The sequence below is a fragment of the Haliotis rubra genome, unplaced genomic scaffold (genome assembly GCF_003918875.1).
Source record: "Haliotis rubra isolate DU_JTF1 unplaced genomic scaffold, ASM391887v1 Scf491, whole genome shotgun sequence".
Lineage (NCBI taxonomy): Eukaryota > Metazoa > Mollusca > Gastropoda > Lepetellida > Haliotidae > Haliotis > Haliotis rubra.
In genome coordinates this window covers 641,492-662,007 of record NW_025767181.1, presented here as the reverse complement: position 1 = coordinate 662,007, position 20,516 = coordinate 641,492, and the positions used below count along the sequence as shown (strand labels likewise).

The 20,516-nt window shown below is 40.4% G+C and overlaps 1 protein-coding gene across 7 annotated transcripts in view; it reads right to left on the bottom strand.

The window, feature by feature from the left end:
• LOC124291439 overlaps positions 1–9,245 on the bottom strand; it is a 90,369-nt gene extending 81,124 nt beyond the window's left edge. For 6 of the 7 annotated variants that reach the window (XM_046728427.1, XM_046728428.1, XM_046728430.1 and 3 more), the window contains exon 1: positions 8,704–8,820. The gene's annotated coding sequence lies outside the window, so the exon portion shown is untranslated. Of the gene's footprint in view, positions 1–8,703 lie in introns of all 7 variants that reach the window. The other variant, XR_006902212.1, reaches the window with a different exon arrangement.
• Between the last annotated feature and the right edge of the window lie 11,271 nt (positions 9,246–20,516).

Here is a 20,516-nt window from a genome sequence, read left to right as displayed (position 1 = left end):
ATGTGTTGCAACTATGTAACTTATGGCACTTACAATGATTCATCTCACTTCAGAAACTCTCGCTAAGCAACTTGTAGACCATCAGTAGTTGGTGCACCAAGTGTAGGTTGGTGTAAGATATCCAGGAAATTAATACATTTCCTGCACTGATTGATTACTGTCCTTGTGAAGATTGGTGAGTCAGCTGTTTACTGTTATGGAAGAGACTGTTTACTGTCCCGGTGGAGATTGGTGAAACAGCTGTTTACTGTTACTGAAGAGAGCACATATAACGCACAGCAACCAAGTTCATACTTCAGTCAAAAAGAAAGTATTGTGATGTCAACAATTCTCCTGAGGTTTTATGAATGATTAAACATAATTTCATTAGCCTGCTGTGTGTTTGTGAGCCATCCAGTCCACATAATGGACTACGGTACATCAGATCTACAGCAGCCTTACATACTTCTACGCTACACTTACCCAACCACTCTACAGAACACTGCACTGTCTACACAGGAACTAACTGTCTCATCTCAACTGACAAACGAGCTTTTCACTTTACATTGGCAATAAAGATGAAAGCTTTTCTTCTTATCTGAATTATTCCTACTGTTAAAAACTAAATCCTTCTATTCAAATGTTAAACCGTTTCTGAATAAATCCCTGTCATGCCCTGTTTAACACAATGGCTTGTAAAGTTCAAGCAGGGTCAGTAAGTATCTCTAATCTGATGCACCAAAGATTTAACTTTGATTCTTGTCAGAAAATAAATTCACAAGTGACTTTCTTCCATAAACATACTTTACTGATGATCCAGGATGTAGGGTTACATGTGACAGTAATCCAGCAGTCAACTGACCAGCACCACCTCAGGTCACAACGACCTGGTCACTGTCTGGCTGCTTCACCTTGATCTGATAAACCCAGGTTCACTTGGGGTCCAGCAGGATTAACTCATGATAAAATCTGTAATTAACAACATTTAAAGACTCAATAGTTAACTGCCAATAAAATATTTGTCCTTCTTGAACTTTAGATGGTAGTCTGTTTCCATTGGGCCCAAATTGACCTGGGTCAATACATAAGGTATCATACTATGCGGTAACAACATAATCCCCTATACAGACATCTTCCAGTGTGAAAATACCAGACTCACCATCTGCTGTCATTATATATTTACAACCAAAACAAGTAACAAATTTTGTTTGGGTGTTTCCCTCACTCAGCAATCTTCCAGCTGTTTGGAAGTCTGCAAATAATCTGGACCAGACAATCTAGTGATTGACATCATGAGTATTAATTAATCCACTCTACTTGGATGTGATAACATGCACCAACCAAGCCCACAAGCCTGACCATCCAATCAAATTTGTCACCTCTTTGACAAGCATTTGTCGACTAAGAAATGATTGAGAATTAAGAAATATACTTTTCATCTTGACATCTATCCTGTTGTAAATTACTCATTTGAATGTATGAAGAAAATTCCATAAAGCGAGGCGAGTGCTGTCAATATCTCCAAGTCACAGATGCCAGAATCGACAGTGAATTGCCAATGATAACGCCTATCACTCTTCCCTATCTCAACCACTGCAAACTGCTGCCGGGTATTGATAAACCATTTCTTAACTTGAGGAAATTCACCTGTAAACTCATTCATAAAAATAATCCCATCCAAATCAATAATGGTACAAAAACCGATGATTTTCATTTTGATGGCTGCCATGGAAACGGTAGGCGATTTCAACAAAAGCCCCCTCGTGTGTCGATACTCGTTGAGTATGAAGCCTCGCTTTTTGAAATTGTGTCTAATGAAGGGACTGCTCCTGCAGAAGGATCTCCCGGCAATCACAACTAAACGGGACATAAAACAGCCCCCAGGAGAAACTAGGTGTTATAGCAATGCACTTGTAGACACAGGCGCTGCTGACAGAGAAAACCAATCAATGATTTGCATATTCATAACACCCACAAAACAGTATCTAATTTACAGGCTTTATCTCTTAATATAGCAATTATGTTCATATATTATTCATAGACTTATGTAATACCACATTCATGCAGCTATGATATAATGGATTTATACCATGCTGTTGAGGAGCTGTTATTCAGAAATGATGCTAATACAACACAATACTGGTATTTTGTATTCTTATCACTTATTATGGAAATAGTTACATAGTTTCAAGAATATCAGCACTGTTTCTGTGTGGACAATTTACACACTTTTAAATAAAAGAACATGTACAAAACATTGTATGGGATTTTTCATATTTCATGTTTTTCAAAAAGTATTTTATTTAACTAATGAAATTTTTTATTTTCATTGATTCCATAATACCTCTCCATGCATAATCAGTCTAATAAGCTCAGCTCTTCAATCTAACATGATGTGTTACACAAGGTAACATGAGCAGATGAGGGATAATATTAGAATGGTAATAAGTACACAAACTACTAAAGCAGGTTAAGGTCCCCTGATTCTTCTTACTAAATCTCTTATAACTCATAAAGTATAGAAATATGAAAAAATTGGGCAGTCCTTATCTTATTTTGAGTAGTATATGTACAGACATTCTCTGCAAGTCTTGCTGCAGTACATAAACATCCCGCGACCTCAACTGCTGTTCCATGTGATGGGGTAGAGTTTGCACATCTACAAGCGGCTGCGCTCTACAGATAGCTCAGTTCAGAGAGAGACTTCAGCTTTGCCACATCAGGACTCTTCAGGAGCTAGCCCTTGTGTTTACTTGTCATATTTACCCTGTCTTTTGAGTAAACAGACTAAATGCGGTGGGGGCCAGTGCCATTATTTGAAAATTAAACTGCTCAAAACCAACAAAAGGTCGCAAAACAACACTAAGCATGTTAGAGATAGGCTTTGTATTGTTTTTGTTTAACTAGCCTTGTGGGGCCAATGGGGATGTCAAATCTTCATACCCTAAAACACGTGGGGGATGGACACCCAGGCTTATCGCTCAACTTACAAGGGCAGCATTCTTTCCAGGCTTTAAAACTGGTCACATTTGGGTCTGACCGCAGTTGAACATTTGCAATCTTAGGACAATATTATGGAGTTTCTCCTCTGAAGAAAGTGATGTCTTCCATTGTGAGGATTTAATCTGGTTATATGATCAATATCAAATACACTAACATAAGACACATTTTGTCATGGAGTCAGTGTAACGCTCACACACCAACATACTTGTATTTGTATAACATTTCCTAGAAAAATCAGATTTCATGGCACAGACTGCCCCAAATTATCATGCTAAACATTGATTTGTTAGTGTAGGTGTCTACATGTATTTTCATTAGATTATAGTGAAAAAAATATGTAAATGGTGATGCATTTTGACATTCTGCTGTCGGTGATTACAAACAGGTCAAATGCAAGGAAAATTGTTTGTAAATTCAATGGCACAATGATTTAGTCACTATCTGTGGGCTACCTTACATACGACTGGTTCAGTTTACACCTAACCATATATATCTAAATAATGCTACAAATGTGTATACTGACATGAGATTAGCAATTAAACTGCAATTTATGTTTTATTGCTATTTTCATCTGATACATGTATAAAGCACACCGGTAACCTAATGCTGTATAGATACTGTGATATATTGACAATACATAAACTTATGTGATGTAGATATTATGATGTGATAAATGGACAATACATGAACTTATATGATTTTAGATATTACAATGTGATAAATGGACAATATATAGCACTATATAATACAGACATGTCATTGCTGTGTGATATATGGACTGAAAAGAGTTGCACATACAACAATACTTGATACAGAACAATGCATCTCAAATATGTAGCATGACATAAGCTGATACATGTTATACAGATAATTTACATAATCAATACATATCTTTATACCCCACATCCTACATAAACAAGAGACTCTCCGAGATCACAACGGATCCACTGCTGCTGCATGCAATCAAGTTCAGATTCCAACCAACTTCAACGTTCCATGATTAAATTTTGTTTTAAGCGAGATGTAAAGTTAGCGTTGGCTGGAGGCGGGACATGTGATCTGAGCACGCGGGCTAACGAGATTAAATATGCACATCTTGGTGGTAGTGTGTGATGGCGACATGGCCCCACTAGGTCACACAGCTAGGAGGCAAAGGAAATTCCTAATTATGTGGGGGAGTTAATGAATTAAAAATATCTCCATCAAGTGAACCATGGATGTTGTTAATATGGACAAGTGTTTTATATGCCTTAAAGTTCCAAATGATGCATTTTTTTCAGGTGGCTACAAACATGACTCAAATCTCTTGATGTATTAAATGAATATGTCTTCAACCCTTTCTGAACAGCTGTGTTTCCCTGCTTCCTATTTGTACCTGGAGGAAATGTCTGACTAATGGCAATGACATAGCAACAAGATTGGTACAACAAACTTATGATAAAGGAAGTTGTTTACCACACAAGTAAATGAAACAAAACTTATAATAAAAAAATATAATCAATGTCTCCATTTGTTTAAATATGGAAACATCAACAAGTTGAAAGTAAGTCCAAACTAATCTACATTTATATATAAGTGTGAATATGTCCTGGGTGTGAGAAGAATGTGTTGACTGTTTCAATTCTGTTTGTTTTAAGTATAATTAGGGGAAAATGTCTCCCATAACCCATGTGGGTGGCTAATACAACAAAAAGCTTTATATTTTATGTATTTTAACTATGTGTTGTATTGGGCGAGACTTAAATAAATAATCTCTCTCTCTATCATGACCAAATTCCTGGGAATAGAACAGTCAGCATGGGCATCTACACTAGCCTACATAAGCCACATGACATGAATAAACATAACATTAAACCTGTGCTGTAGGCGGTGTCCTTCCGTACAGTTCCTCCCCACCTGTCCCAACACCAGGTAAACCTCCCCACCTGTCATAGCACCAGGTAAACGTGTCTCTTGTCCCCACACGGCTGACAAGTCTTTATGATGGATGTTTGACTGCTCAGTGCTTCAGTCCTCCACTGCACATCACACTAAGTTCAGGTCACCTTACAAGAAGCTGACATTGGCTGCAAGGAACCAATACAATAATTAAGGGCTCCCTAGTATGGATAAGTTCTAATGACTTTACTGACCCTAGTGTATGACTCAAAATAAGTTAAGGATCACCTGATTCTTTCAGATTACTGTAGTTATCTCTCACAGCATGACAGTAGTCAAAAAGAATCTGATGATCTTAAAGGTTTTTGAGTCTGGCCCAAACTCGAAGTTTTTACTGAAAGCTAATACACAAAACTGAATTTCCTCACAGTTTTATCTTTTTTCTGGGAGAGTGATTTTATTGTGCTCAACATTTTTTGTTTGCAGTAAGCTCAAATCAAGGTGTTGCCCATGGGAACAGTCACCTGATGTCAGCAGTAGCCCTTCCCTTGATGACTTCTTGTCATGTGTGCTGCAGTTATAGAGATACTCTGTCAGCATGTCAGTGAACCATTAACAGAGTGAGTAGATGTTTAGTCATCTGATGCAAAGTTGCAGTATCTGCACGATGGGGGGCGCAAAAATGGGATTAACGTATTTCAGTTACATGTGGAACTCATGCCTGACACAATGACCCATATTTCTCCCTGTTGTAAGGTAAAGGGTTAAACGTTAAATAGTGACGAGGAATGACGTCTTATGGTTGTACAGTTTTGATTTTCGAAATCTTTACAAATCAGTTCAATCACCATTTTTCTCAAAATTTACCAAAGCTGCCATGAATCATGAAATTGTAATTGATTTGTATTTGGTTGGAAAGTTTTTCTTACAGATGGCACAGAAAGGTACTCAGAGCCAGCCTATGACTGTATGCATGACGAAAGGTTCAGCAATGGTGTGGGTGGAACTGCAGTAAGTACATGGTTGCCAGTCTACTTGCAACTGCTGCATATCATGAAATATTTATCAAAGTAATTCTTCTCCGCTTCAACGCAAATAATTAGATCCCCATTAACATGATTCATTCCATTCCCTACCTATCTCCACGCAGTTAACCATGCTTGTTCATACTACTGAGACAATAGAGGTATGATTATATGCTATGAGGTATGCTGATCACATCTCAGTTTACATATTGTATTCACAACAGGAAACACTGGCATATAAAATACCTGATCAGAATATCTAGGCCACTGGTGCTGACAACAGTGTCTCCTGGGTCATATATCCTCTCCTGTGATGTCAAACCATTGTCACTATACTGGCAAGGTCCTCTTGCCATTGTGATGTCATACAACTGTTACTCTGGGCTTGTTTTTACATGGCTCTCCAGTGTGATGTCATACCAACTATTACTAGTTAAATGAATAAAATATTTTTTTAAAAACCAAACTATTACCAGTTGATTGTATAGTATTTCTCACGTTATCACTTAGCCAGTGGCTAAGCCTGTCAAAGGCATAAGATAAGATATTTTATTGCGCAATGCTGAAACAGTGACACTATTCTATACACTACATAAACAAGGCATATATGAAACAATTCTGATGACAAATATATTCAATGAAATGTTTTGCCTCTTTCTGAATATTTGAGTTACTTTACACACTGACAAAGAAAACATGCTTCTAAGTTCACACTTCCATCTATGCTGGCCCGAGGCAGGAGGCTTCCTTTGCTAACACAATGACAACAATAACTAGACATCGACACAGCCTCAAATCTTAACACAAATACACACACTCATTAAGTATTAGCACACTGTTTTGAGAAACTCAAGTGGTTAATGTTTTGACTATAATAAGAATAACAAATGTGTTACGGTTGGGTGACTGACAAAACAGCAATTAGCCATAGATGATGGTAATCAACTGACAACACTCCACAATAGTCACCAGACCACAGCAATGCTATGTCGATCCTCTGTCAATCCCACCTCACACCCAGATACACATGACTGACTCAGAAAACCGCCTCAGTGGAACAGCTGAGTCGGCAGAATGCACATCTCAGACAGGAGGAGAATTAATTAATCAAAAGAGTACAAATCAAGGTTATTAATGAGATGCACAGCAGTGGGAGGTAGCATATGTAGTGTAATGTACCGTCCATAATGCCACACTATCAATTTTGAAAAGTAATATCACATCATGTCACTATTATGAATATACCATACCAGAGATTAATGGCAACTGTGTATATGGAAATAGTCTATCATCAACTATTCATCCTGGTTAATTACATTCTGGTTGTCAGGGTAACTATGATATTTTGAACTTTGTTCTATTACTTAACATAACCAGTGCAATAAGCTTTCTTTCATCATCATTATTAGGGCTATCAACCTGGATAAGCACTTCACAGACAATCACTACTATCAGCTAGTCCCCTGATGAAGTGCCAATGAGGCCACTGAAGAAACAGGCATATCTTAAACATGCCCATCTTATCAATGAGGTTACTTTGCCTATCTTAAGAGGATTTAACATGAATGGCTTCTGGGTTACATAACATTTATGTAGATATCTCAGGTGATTATTTTACCATTATATTTCATGATTAGCAGTAAATAACTCAACAAAGCTGATATTCTGCATAAATAGTTCAACACTTGAAATGTAAAATAATGCATTTTTCAGCTGTAATAACAGTGGTGATGTGAAAGTTGTACAAAATGTCAAACAGACTTTGTTTTGAGACCATACCTTAAGGTTTACAAACCTATGTTCTCGTATACCAGTACTGTTTAGAAACAATCCTGAACAAAGACGTATCATATTCGGGTCTGATCTAATCAGTCCCAAAACACAAACGTGTCAACCCAAGTCAGTCATGCCTGAATGAACAGGAATGAACAATGATCCCTATAACGAAATCTGATTACCATAAGGGGGTGAAAAGATGATGACTGGGGGTAGTGGTAGACGGAAACATTAGCGAAAGTTGACTCGATTGTTGTACTTCAAAAGAGACCGCCTGGCGTGTCGATCCCGGGGAGATGGCGGTTCACACTACGTGGGGGTTCGGGATTTGACAGACTGACCTCACACCTATTTTTGTAAACAAGTTTTGTATCAGGGAAAGGAACGGTATCTCAGAACAATCTGTTTTGCAGTCTTGACTGAAGGATATTCCCTGCTTGTTTACGTTGGACGATGTCCGAGTTTTCTCTACGCTGAGGATTATGAATTGGTCTTGCGGATTGAAGGATGGTTTAAGAGTGGCAATGTTACCGCTTTCTCAAGATGGCAAAAAGAGAACAATAAACATAACATTTGATTCTTCGGAAAAAGAAGGATTATAAGGCCACGGCTATGGATGCTCGTTTTTTCCACCAGATCCGAAGATTGTTGTCGGCATTTTCTCCACTGCCGAAACCAAATCAGATTCCTGAAGTAGCCACGATTAAAATGATACAATTTCAGAACATTGTAGCTATCACCGCGTTAAGTTTGTCTTTGATCACGTCACGACTCCGTTCGGGAATGGCAACTTCGTCACTGGTTTGTTGCACAGTGTGGAATTAATGCAATATACAAAGGGAATCCTCTGTCTCGGAGGAATAAGCGGGAGAAAAAGTGATAACGCTTACATGTGAACTATCATCGATTATGTCTCTTTTTCAGTCCCCTTTTCCCAAGGCGATTTAATCCATTATTTCACAAACCGATCCCAGACAATTTTCAACACGAGGCAGCTTCTGACTTTCACTGAAAATCAGATTCTAAAATGAACATAACTTACCGTCGTGGTGAATGGCGGATTAGACAAGTCGATCTCATCTTCAACTAACTTGTCCCTCAATATATGTTTGAGTTGGAGTTTAGGGTACGTCAACAGGGCTGTCTTCCCAGCGTCGTAGGCCTCGGCGCTCAGGCCTTGTGGTGGGGATTCTGGGGCAGGGCCCAGGTCCGCGAACACGACTGTCTCCTCATAACTGTTTTCCGACGAGATAGGGTCCTCCAATGTGAAATACACTGCCGTTCCTCCCTCCTCTTTCAGTATCCGTACGGCGCGCAGGAGCTTTTCTCGGTGATCGTGCTTGGTGACACCGATCGCATCCAAATCCGCCTCTCCGACTTGTTTACACACTTCCAAGTCGTCATAACCATTGTCTAAGAACGCTTGTGTGTAGTGTACAAGGTTCAAAGAACGAAGCCATCCTTCCACTATGCTATCCGCCATTCTGCTGCATCCACGCTACAAAAACTGTCGCAGATTTTCACTCAATACATTCACATCTCGCAAGCTAACCACTGTCGTCTGCGCCATGGATGGAAACCTGCTACAAATGATTACACACAGTGTAAGGCTCGTGCGATGCGTGCGCAGACCCCGTTACGTGACGTCACGGGGACTACCTCTGTTATTGTCGGGATTTCCCTTTGATAACACGTGTTCGTGGGGAAATGTAAACACGGGGCGAGAATGCTACAGACATTAAAATGAGGGTCGCTAATTAATTCACACATTACTGTAATAACATTCAACTCTTTCATGCCACCATAAATTACGTAATCGAAGGAACAAACTCCGTTTTATTAGCTGACGTAATTTTATCTGCATTTATAATCATTGTTAAGGAATAGTTTCCTTGACTGTCACGGCACATTGCCGTAACTTCGTTTTATTGCTGAAACATGATCGTATATTCTCATCATTTATCTTAAAACAATCCCAATAAAACAAATTTAAGCACACAGATTTTTCCTTTTTAGCAATAAAAACATTGCCATAAAACTGTCAAGTCGTTATAAAAAATTGGGATTTTCGAATGCAGGAAATTGATGACGTCTGTGTTTGCTATGCGGTTGTATCAGGGTAACACAAAAATAAAATATTGTAACTAGGAAAAACAAATCCTCTATTACCCAGTGTGCAACATCTCCATTATAATTATTATTATCAGTAGAAAAATATTGTACATATACTCCAAAGGGTTACAGAATAAATAATTACAATTCTACCTTATGACAGTTTCCCCTTAGTACCTAGTTATGGCAATAACATAACACACTGTCTGTGAACACAGAAAAAAAAGCACTGGTGGAACCTACACAATGAACAAAGGACATTAAGACGCCTAAAATGCAACCTTGGTCTTAATAATGGCTTGGTCTTAATAACAGCAGCCATTGCTATAACACAACTGTGAGGGCCAACACGTGTTCCATTGCTTAACAAATATGTCGTCATAACTGTTCTATTCAAAACCAGTTGTAAAATGATAATGTAAATTTCATTATTGGTTCTACAGTATTTATATCTACAATTAAATTTCCCCGAAGAATATTACAATACATGTATACAGTGAATACGTGTTCATAATTGAATCAGTTAATGAAACTAATTAGCTTTGCCATGACGTGACTGGGGGACGACCCAGAGTAGTACAACTAACGGTACTAGTGAGTACAGCGGCGAGTGAAATATGAGGTATACCATATGAGGTGCTGAGATTGCTGAACTTGGGGACTGTTCATAATCTATGGCTAGGTGGGTGATGATAATTTTATAGGGGGTGGGGTTTCATCCATTTTGTTCTGGGGAGGCAGGGGGGTCATCAATTTTGTACACATGTACTAGGGCGGTCAGCAATATTGTACATAAAAATATTTTTTTTTAAAATATGCTTAAACATTATGGGAAGAGAGGGGGGTCACTGATTTTGTACATGACATGCAGGGCGGGGTCACTTACTTTGTACATAAATTTTAGGGGGGTGCATTCACATTGTACATGCTTCTCCATGAAAATCATCATCACACCCCCCACCCCCATCCCCCAGCCATAAATTATGAACGGTCCCTTGAGTTCACCTGAATCGACCAGAGTTTTGACATTGAACGCGAGCAGTGATAGTAGCACCCTCATTGTGTGTGATGAAAACACTGAGTACTGTACACTCTACACTGGGTGATGGAGCATATGGCTCGGTATAAACACGGCGTTGTGACGTCCCAGCCCAGTACAAACGTAGGTTCATGCCTTGGATTAATCATGGAAATAGGTCACGTGTAATTTTGTCGAAACTTTCTACTTTTGATTGTGATTCACAACTGTCAATCATACTGCAATGTGATTCAGCATAAAGGAAAACAATGACAAATTAACACGTGGCCCCAGCAAAACACTCCCCATTCTTTCAAACTTCGATAACTAATATCTAAGTTAATTGGACGCGGTGTTGTCATTAATTTCCACAGCCCGCTGAGATCAAATCAGGAATAAATAAACAACACGATGAGCTAAATTCATTAATAAAAGGCTTTGGCGAAGGCAAAAAATCTAACAAATGAATTAAGCGGACATATCTGGGAATAAACCGGACTTGGTCAACTCGGCTGGCGCAGCTGTCCAGCTTGGTCTAATCCGGTTATCAGCACCAGGAGCACGCTGTCCGGATTAAACTAAATGAGGGCAGACAACGCATGTCTTCACGCCACCATAGCCTTCAGTTTTCCGCTATGAATTAATTCCGGCATTCTCTCAGTGTCTGCTCTATAACCTGGTCATCCCCGGTCCGAGGGGATGAATAGCGAGGCAGATGGCTGTGTTTACAATGATGTCGTTCATGGCGGCGTAGCATGACACTAATTGCAAGGATTTGCACATTCTGACGCCAACACTTAATCCTGAAATTAGGTATTTTAGGTATTAATTATCGATAAATATGATATAATTGTAGCGGTATTTGTGAACCTGACAATATTTCAATCAGTTTAATGTCCACTGTTACCTGTTTTCTCCTGCAATATGGCAGCGTAGGGTTTTAAATTTTTACGAGCACTTACAACGAGGATGGTCATGTAAACTTGCACAAGGTAATAATTAATAGTTTAAATGATACTTTCTGAACAAATTATGTAAATAACAGACTGGGGACTATATACTGTCCTCTTATCTGGACATGCATGCGCTTAGCACTCAGTACAGCATTGGAGCAAGGCTAATGGTCATGGTACCGTTCCCAGCGATCGTACCGTTACTTCTAAGTCTATGTAATGCATATGAGTTAAGATAGTCGTAGGTAAGGGGAACCACGTACATAAAACAACAGAATACTTCATAATACTGTCCACTAGATGGACTGATGTATGTTGTAATATTGTCGAGGAAACACAAAGGAAAGTATTTGTCTTCTAAAGTCAATTATTCCACCATGTGACGTATTTAACACAAGACAAGGAATATTGTGATAACGTCTTTATCTCTCTCTCTTCTCTTCTCTCTCTCTCTCTCTCTCTCTCTCTCTCTCTCTCTCTCTCTCACACTCTCTCATATACATATTTCTTGCCCTTTGGTCACGTTGGAATAGGAGCGGTTATAAATTGAATATAATTTATTATGGATGGGATATATTTCCCGGGATGCTAAAACAACAATAATAACAAATGTGGTAATATGTGGAACAAGTTTTAGCTTGGGGTAATATAATGAAGGATCTCTGGTGTATAACAGTATGTTTAACACGAGGTAGAACAAGGTGAATTTGGACCAGTGGTGATCGTTCATGTAGTCCCTATGACGTCACACACGTCACATCAACGTGTGGTCGTGTCGCTCCTCACACCAACACACATTATCACCTGGTTTACACATCATGTCGTACTTGCTCACAACGACCCCGTAACATTAGGCAGGTATATACCATACATATCTACTGTGTAGTACATGTTGTGTAGCAGTGGAACCTGTGAGGAACACGTTCACAAACAGAACCTAAAAAACGTAACGAGCACTGACGAGCAGTAATAAGTTGGTATTTACACCCAGTGTGTGGTACCTGAGGAAGTAGGAACTTTGACACAAACGACAAGGAACAGCTATATCAATGGGTCTAAATCGCGTGACTGAATTATATTATTTTTGAAGTACCGTACAGGTTTGATATTTTGACATGGTTGCCCACAAGCAGGCTGTTTAGATGCCCTGTTCGTATAACGTCTATAAACACTTATTTTAAAATACAACATGTAATTTTTGTGATTCCAACCAGTACCATCACATTGACAGTTAAACGTGGGCGTCAATAGGGAAATATTTCCCCGCGTCCCTAACACACATGTAGCGTTAATGGAACCAATTAAAGTATTGACGGGACTATATTCGGGAAGCCACAGAACGTGGCGTCACACGTCCAGGTAAACAACACACACACGAGTGGCAGTGAGTGTCTAAACCTATTCAGGGAGCGTTGATTTTGACAACTTAAAAGCGCTTCTTGTGAGAGTGTAGGTCTTGCGGTACTAGAGCACAGTGCTTTACAATGACGAGGAAACGGGGACACCAAGGAGTTTAACACCATGCAAATCGAAGTGAACTGCCCTCAGGGTGCAAGAACGGACCGGATACACCAGAATACCGACAGTCCGATGCGCATGAATGGGTAGATAAAATAAGACCTACTTCAACCTTGTATGAAAACGGACAGTGGAAAGAAAGTTTTAGGTGCTCATTGTACTCATTGTATGAAGCCCTATACAAGTTGTACAGACAGAAATAGTGTTTTGATAAAGATACTTTGAAGTATTTCCTGTCCAGCCAGACTGGCGTCTGTATAGTCTAGGTACTACAATCAGAACCACGACATGTATTGGATTCCAGAAATACACGTTAAACATCCTACAGAGTGATTGTGATTTGTGGGGAAGAAGTATGCGGTACTTCAAATCAATGTTAGCGCCGTATTGGATAAAGCGGTCTTCGAGCACGTGTAGACGTATGAGATGTACGAGACTGATGTAGATGTATGGCAGCATGCGATGCACGTGTACAGGCAACCAGCAACAAACCACAGTAGCCATATTATACCGACTGAACCCTTTACCGGATTGTTCATAAAAAAAACCCCAAACCAACCTTCAGCGCACATCATGTTCCACATGAAACAGCCGAATTTCCACAAGGTTTTCTTTCACAATGTTCGTTCGTTCATTCATTGCCATAGAGGTTGTATACTACCCACCATAAGTTTAGACTCACTTTAAGCACTCACTATATGTTATGTATAAAAATATGGTTACATCGAAGATGAATTTCTCCACTAACTTTGGGGAACCAACTGCAGACCTTATGCAGATGAATTGCACGAGGATCATGCATCAAATTGCTGAAAAGCATTTGCAAATATCGTACATGTGAACAGCTGCGTTTTGGTGTAAAGTTTTGTTAAGAATTTGCCAATTTTCACCGAGTTTCATCATTTATTGAACTCATGATAATAATCTTTTCAACGTTACGAATTTGTTTTACAATGCATCAGTTCATGTGTAAACAGTACCTATAAACAGTATGGAATATTTTGCGCTATCTAGTTTAGATCGAACAGTTGACTATAGTAAGCGGATACATTTATACTAGTGAGTCTAAACTTTTGATGGGTAGTATATATGTGTATCTCTTCTCATATATTGACAACTGTAAATATATACCTATCTATTCAATTCTATGATGCTGTTTTGTGGACTGAAATGTGATATATATACTCATGCCAATAATGGTTGTCACCCCCTTCAATTTTTTTAATTGGAGAGGGAGTGTGGGGTGGGGGTGTGTGGGGTTGGTGTTGGAAGGGGGGTGACAACCATTATTGGCATGAGTATATATATAGAGAGAGAGAAAATGTTCATGATATATAACTCAGCAGATCACAGTTGAGGATCTGTATATCTGTACATACATTCAGACATGCGTCATGACTGGAATGTTTGCAATGTGTAGAATCTCTCACTGAACTTATCCAATGTTTGTATTGTACGCCTTAGCCATAATGTTGTCTACACAAGTATACACACCATGTTTCAGGATTCTAAAAAATGGTTTTATGTCTTATTTGCATTAATCAGGAACATTTACATACACTGTGGGGGCGGTGGGGTAGCCTAGTGGTTAAAGCGTTGGCTCGTCACACTGAAGACCTGGGTTCGATTCCCCACATGAGTACAACGTGTGAAGCCCATTTGTGGGTGTCCCCCGCCGTGATATTGCTGGAATATTGCTAAAAGCGGCGTAAAACCATACTCACTCACTCACATACACTGTTGGAACTCAATCTACGCTAGTGTGAGGTGTATAAGTGACGACATTCGAGGGTCAGATCAAAATAATACCACTGGAAAAAAGTACAGGATCACCTGGTTCGTTCATATTACTATTGTAAATCTGTCATAACATGAATCTGGTGACAGGTTAATTAAAGTAAACTGAAAGAACGGGTGGTCCTTAACGTTTTGAGCAGTATAGCTCATCATACAGTCAGATTTATGACCACAATTAGGAAGCACCATTATTCATTCCTATTATTTACAACACTCACAACGCGTGCCATCAATCTGCACATAGGCAAATGCTAATTAACGACCGTCGATAATTGTATTCCGCTTAATGTTTATTAATGATACACATCGCTGTCACCAACATCCGCATGCCACACGTATTGCACAACACAATGCCGTGACCTGAGGGTGACAAAGACGTTGAATATCCTGCGGGCTAAGTGACAATACCCCCACGCTCTCGTAATGTGCCGTACAGGTGCACACGCAATGTTTATAGCTTGCAGGTTGAAGAGAATTTTGTATAATTAGATCGTCATCAATATATCTGGGAGATCATAAAAAGGGACGAGCTCTGTACACTGTTGACGCCTGCAGCAACACTGGGGATCTGCTCGTACAGGCTGGAAGACTGCAGGTGACTCAAACTGACATGGTAGACTAATGCTTAGTCTCTGAATATACATGTATATCATTTTGATGGTAACAAACAAGCCCATTTAAATTTGAAAAGGAGCCCTAGGGAGACCAGAGATTCTGAACTTGAGGAAATCTAGACTTGCTTTAGGGCTTTAGCACTGCAGATAGGCAGTAGGGAAAATAATGTGGTTCAGGGACTGTGAGACAGACTACTGACATGGCTATACAACTCATAGGCGGATTTAGAGAAGGGGTGCGAGGTGCCCCCCCCTTTTTCAATAGTGTGCACCCCCTTCTCAAAAGGCTGTATCCGCCCCTGTTGGTCTTGCGTTTTACATCTGTGTAGCTGTAGAGGGTGTCTACTTCACAGATGACACAAACATCCAGGTTAAAGTTGGTTTTCTGCAAACCCAGATTGTCGTTCGTAAGCGGCGTGTGGTGGATACATGGCTCAATCACTGGATAGTCAAAATCAGATTCGAATAGGTACCGACAGCCGTCATTTGCTGGAGTATTGTCAAATGCGGCGTCACAGCAACCCCCAACCTCACCCCACCCCACCCCACCTCACCCATATACACATACACATAAAATATTATTAACAAATACCCCCAGGTACAGTATAAAGTGCCCACCAGTCCATCTTGGCTTCTGGCGGGTATATAGATGTATTAGCTGGTTCCAGAAGGAGCATACAGTGAGGACTGTAATTGCTCAGAACATCCTCGGCAATATGCCTGTGAATAAACCAAAGACTGTTTTCATCAAGATGCAGAAACGTTTGCAGAGACTGTGCACTGACATTGTAGCAGGGAGGAAATCAATGCCAGAGTTTCTCCATAGTGTGGCCACCAATATTAGACTGAATAAACTTCAGTAAATGTCAGCAAATTCTTGCAAATGTATCAGTGCAGATGCATATTTTTGTCAATTTACATTGTTGTATATGAATAAAGTATTAAAAACCGCAGATCTAAGTATTTTCTTAACATTTTTTATAAAATATTAAAAGTAGGATCTTTTTTCCGGAGTACTTTTTTCCGAATACCTCTGTTGTATCGTAGTAATAACACCCTTTAACGCGTGTCCCTAAACAACCCAGCACTAACTTGTATCGTAGTAATTCCCAGCGCTAGTCAGAGTAACATCAAATAACACCCTTTAACACGTGTCCCTAAACAACCCAGCACTAACTTGTATCGTAGTAATTCCCAGCGCTAGTCAGAGTAACATCAAATAACACCCTTTAACACGTGCTTGTATCGTAGTAATTCCCAGCGCAAGTCAGAGTAACATCAAATAACACCCTTTAACGCGTGTCCCTAAACAACCCAGCACTAACTTGTATCGTAGTAATTCCCAGCGCTAGTCAGAGTAACATCAAATAACACCCTTTAACACGTGTCCCTAAACAACCCAGCACTAACTTGTATCGTAGTAATTCCCAGTGCAGGTCAGAGTAACATCAAATAACACCCTTTAACACGTGTCCCTAAACAAACCAGCTCTAAAAAGAATGAATATTCACAACCCAGAGCTTCTGGAAAGAGTGCGTTATGGGAAATTAATGCATTTAAATCATGTGTAAATTAAACCTTATGATCACTGAAATACTGCCGTGTATACATATGCAACATATGTAAAATGGTAGTGGCTGGTTGTTGTGTGACGCTGCACTCAGCAATATCCCGCTATATGGCGGCGGTCTGTACACAATCGAGTCAGGACCAGACAATCCAGGGATTATCATCATGAACATCGGTGTACGCATTTGGGATACGGTGAACTGCGCCAACCAAGACAGCGAGCCGGACCACCTGATCCCGTTATAGTCGACTCTTTCGACAAGCATGGGTAGTTGAAGAATTCCCACCCGGACCGTCACGGACCCAATGGTAGTGAAAGAGCATGTTCACAGTTGTATGCACCTTTTGAGAATATTCCGGTAATATCATGGCAGGGGCCCCCGAAATGGTTTTCACAGTCACAATGTACACATGTGGTGAACAGAACTTTGACCGTCGGCTAAAAAAATAATAATTTAAATTTTTTTATTTTCTGTAAAATATGTTCATTACAGAGACTAGCTGTTAGTCTATGGTTCTGCCCGCACTGAGGTTTTTACATCACATTATGGATGCAGGTTATAGGCGAACTCGAACCATAGACTAATTTTCATCTTTGCGTTGGTCGATACAGTTAGGGATAATAGAGTTATTGCCCTTAGCTTAGCAACACGCCAGGTTTTTTTTCTTGCCGGTTGGTTTTTCCTCTTGTATTATGGATTCTCAAATGTTTATTTTTCTCCTGTCGATTTTTAAGAAGTTTGATTAATCGATAAAGTTAACCTGGATCTGTGTCTGTAAACTACAGCGGATTTATACAGCAATCCGAGAAAGACAGAGTCCGAGTTTGACAGAGTGCACTGTACGTGGTAATGAACGACGGCGTACTTCATCACCACTCGACCCTTTCCGTACCCTCGCTATTCGGCTTGTCCCGGAATAACACGAGTTGGTCACCAATGTGTCATCACGAAGAGTCATAGTATTCCTGCAATGGAATCCCGCGTACATGGAGAAGTACCTTCCCAAGAATGTGGGCTAATCGAGCCTCTGCAATGTATACAGCGGTGAAGTAACCGATGTGCTGTCTGGTCTCCAGGAGGAAACACGATACATACAGACAAATATAAACACATTCAATTGTGCACAAGAATTTTAATCTTCGATCCAAGTTGTGTTACGATTTAGACCAAACTGTTGATTGAACGGTGCCGGTTGGACGGTGGGCATGCGCAGATAATCCCACCGTCAGGTGCGTCTTTCTCACGCACGTGCCCTTTCCCGCCACCCTTATTTGCAGTATACAACTGGCGCGTGACCTTCGTTTTCATTCAGTGGTGTCCTCTCTCGTTAGCACTATAGAGAATGGCGATTTGGTCAACAGATAAATACCGACTGTTTGTGAATACCCCAGGGGTCTCGGACGAAGGGGGCGGGCAGGGGCATTATTTGATCTTCATCGATCACCCTTTGTCTAAGAAACTGGACACACGACCGCTGACCGGTGTCAATCAGAACGCTGACGCCGTTTGCACGCTCATGCACGTGCGCCATGACCAGAAACACTGACCAATGAAAGCTTTTATTGATCTCGTGAGTGGTTATTTCTTTATTTCCATTCATCTGTGTAAAGGTGACCTACATTTGATCCAGACAGATGTTGCAGTGAGGGTTCGGACACACGCTCTTTTTAATTCATCAACATCCGTGAACCACAAAGATAAACGTTGGAGTCAATCTTTTGTCGGAATCTTTAATTTGTTCTTTGTGCGTTCTCAGTATTGACAAGAAATGATTGATTTCATCACAGACCTTGGAAGTGTTTCAGTCACAAGGTTAATTACACAAATACAAAAATGTGTTTCCAAAATACGCAACTGACTAATAATTACTGTATTGTAATCCCGTGATGTATTCCTCTCTACCATGACAAACCCCTACCAGTACTTCATGCCATGCGGTGTATGACAAACCTCTACCAGTACTTCATGCCATGCGGTGTATGACAAACCCCTACCAGTACTTCATGCCATGCGGTGTATGACAAACAGTACTACCAGTACTACCATGCCATGCCATGCGGTGTATGACAAACCCCTACCAGTACTTCATGCCATGCGGTGTATGACAAACCCCTACCAGTACTTCATGCCATGCGGTGTATGACAAACCCCTACCAGTACTTCATGCCATGCGGTGTATGACAAACCCCTACCAGTACTTCATGCCATGCGGTGTATGACAAACCCCTACCAGTACTTCATGCCATGCGGTGTATGACAAACCCCTACCAGTACTTCATGCCATGCGGTGTATGACAAACCCCTACCAGTACTTCATGCCATGCGGTGTATGACAAACCCCTACCAGTACTTCATGCCATGCGGTGTATGACAAACCCCTACCAGTACTTCATGCCATGCGGTGGTATACATGGCAAGCTGTATAAATGTAACGGTTTTGTCTGCGGTGTAAAACAGCATTCACTCACTTATGTATGGCAAAGCACCAGTCATATGGTTGTATATTTCGGTTATACACCACTGCATGCATGTCGATATACCTTATAATGCCGCAGACATTTACCATATTGGTGAAACCAATGTTGGCAGACATAGTGCTGACAAACCCAGGGCATGGTCGATTCTCTTAGAAAACTATAAATTCCCGGTTAAAATTTACTTTGTCAGTCTCACAATCCTCGAAATATAATATCTTGTTCCCTTCCGTCCAGCCAGTATGGCAAAACTAAACAGAGAAGGTCCCCGTCCAACCCTCCCAACTCCCTCGGGCTGTTTTTCACGTCCACCCGTGAAGATCCGGGTTAGAATCGTTCTTCAGCAACCCATGCTTGTCGTAAGAAGCGACTAAGGGATCGGGTGGTTAGACTCGCTGACGTGGTTAACACATGTCATCGTATCCCAATTGCGTAGATCGATGCTCATGCTGTTGATCACTGGATTGTCTGGTCAAGACTCTTTACAGATCGCCGCCATATAGCTGGAATATCGCTGAGTGTGGCGTTAAACAACAACCAAACAACTATAGATATTGTTGCTGTGTCTTTTGCACGTGTCTAACGTGCATGGCGTGTGGCGTGTGGCGTGTGTGGCGAATCGAACCCAGATCTTTGGTGTGACGAGCTAACGTTTTTATCTTACCCACTGACTGGAAGACTGACCTAGCGAGGATACTGTGTGTCACTGGCTGGAGATTGTTGCCAATACCATGACCCACTCTAGTCTAGGCGGAAGTGACGTAACAGAGCGCTTACAGGTAAAACCTGGTTTCAATG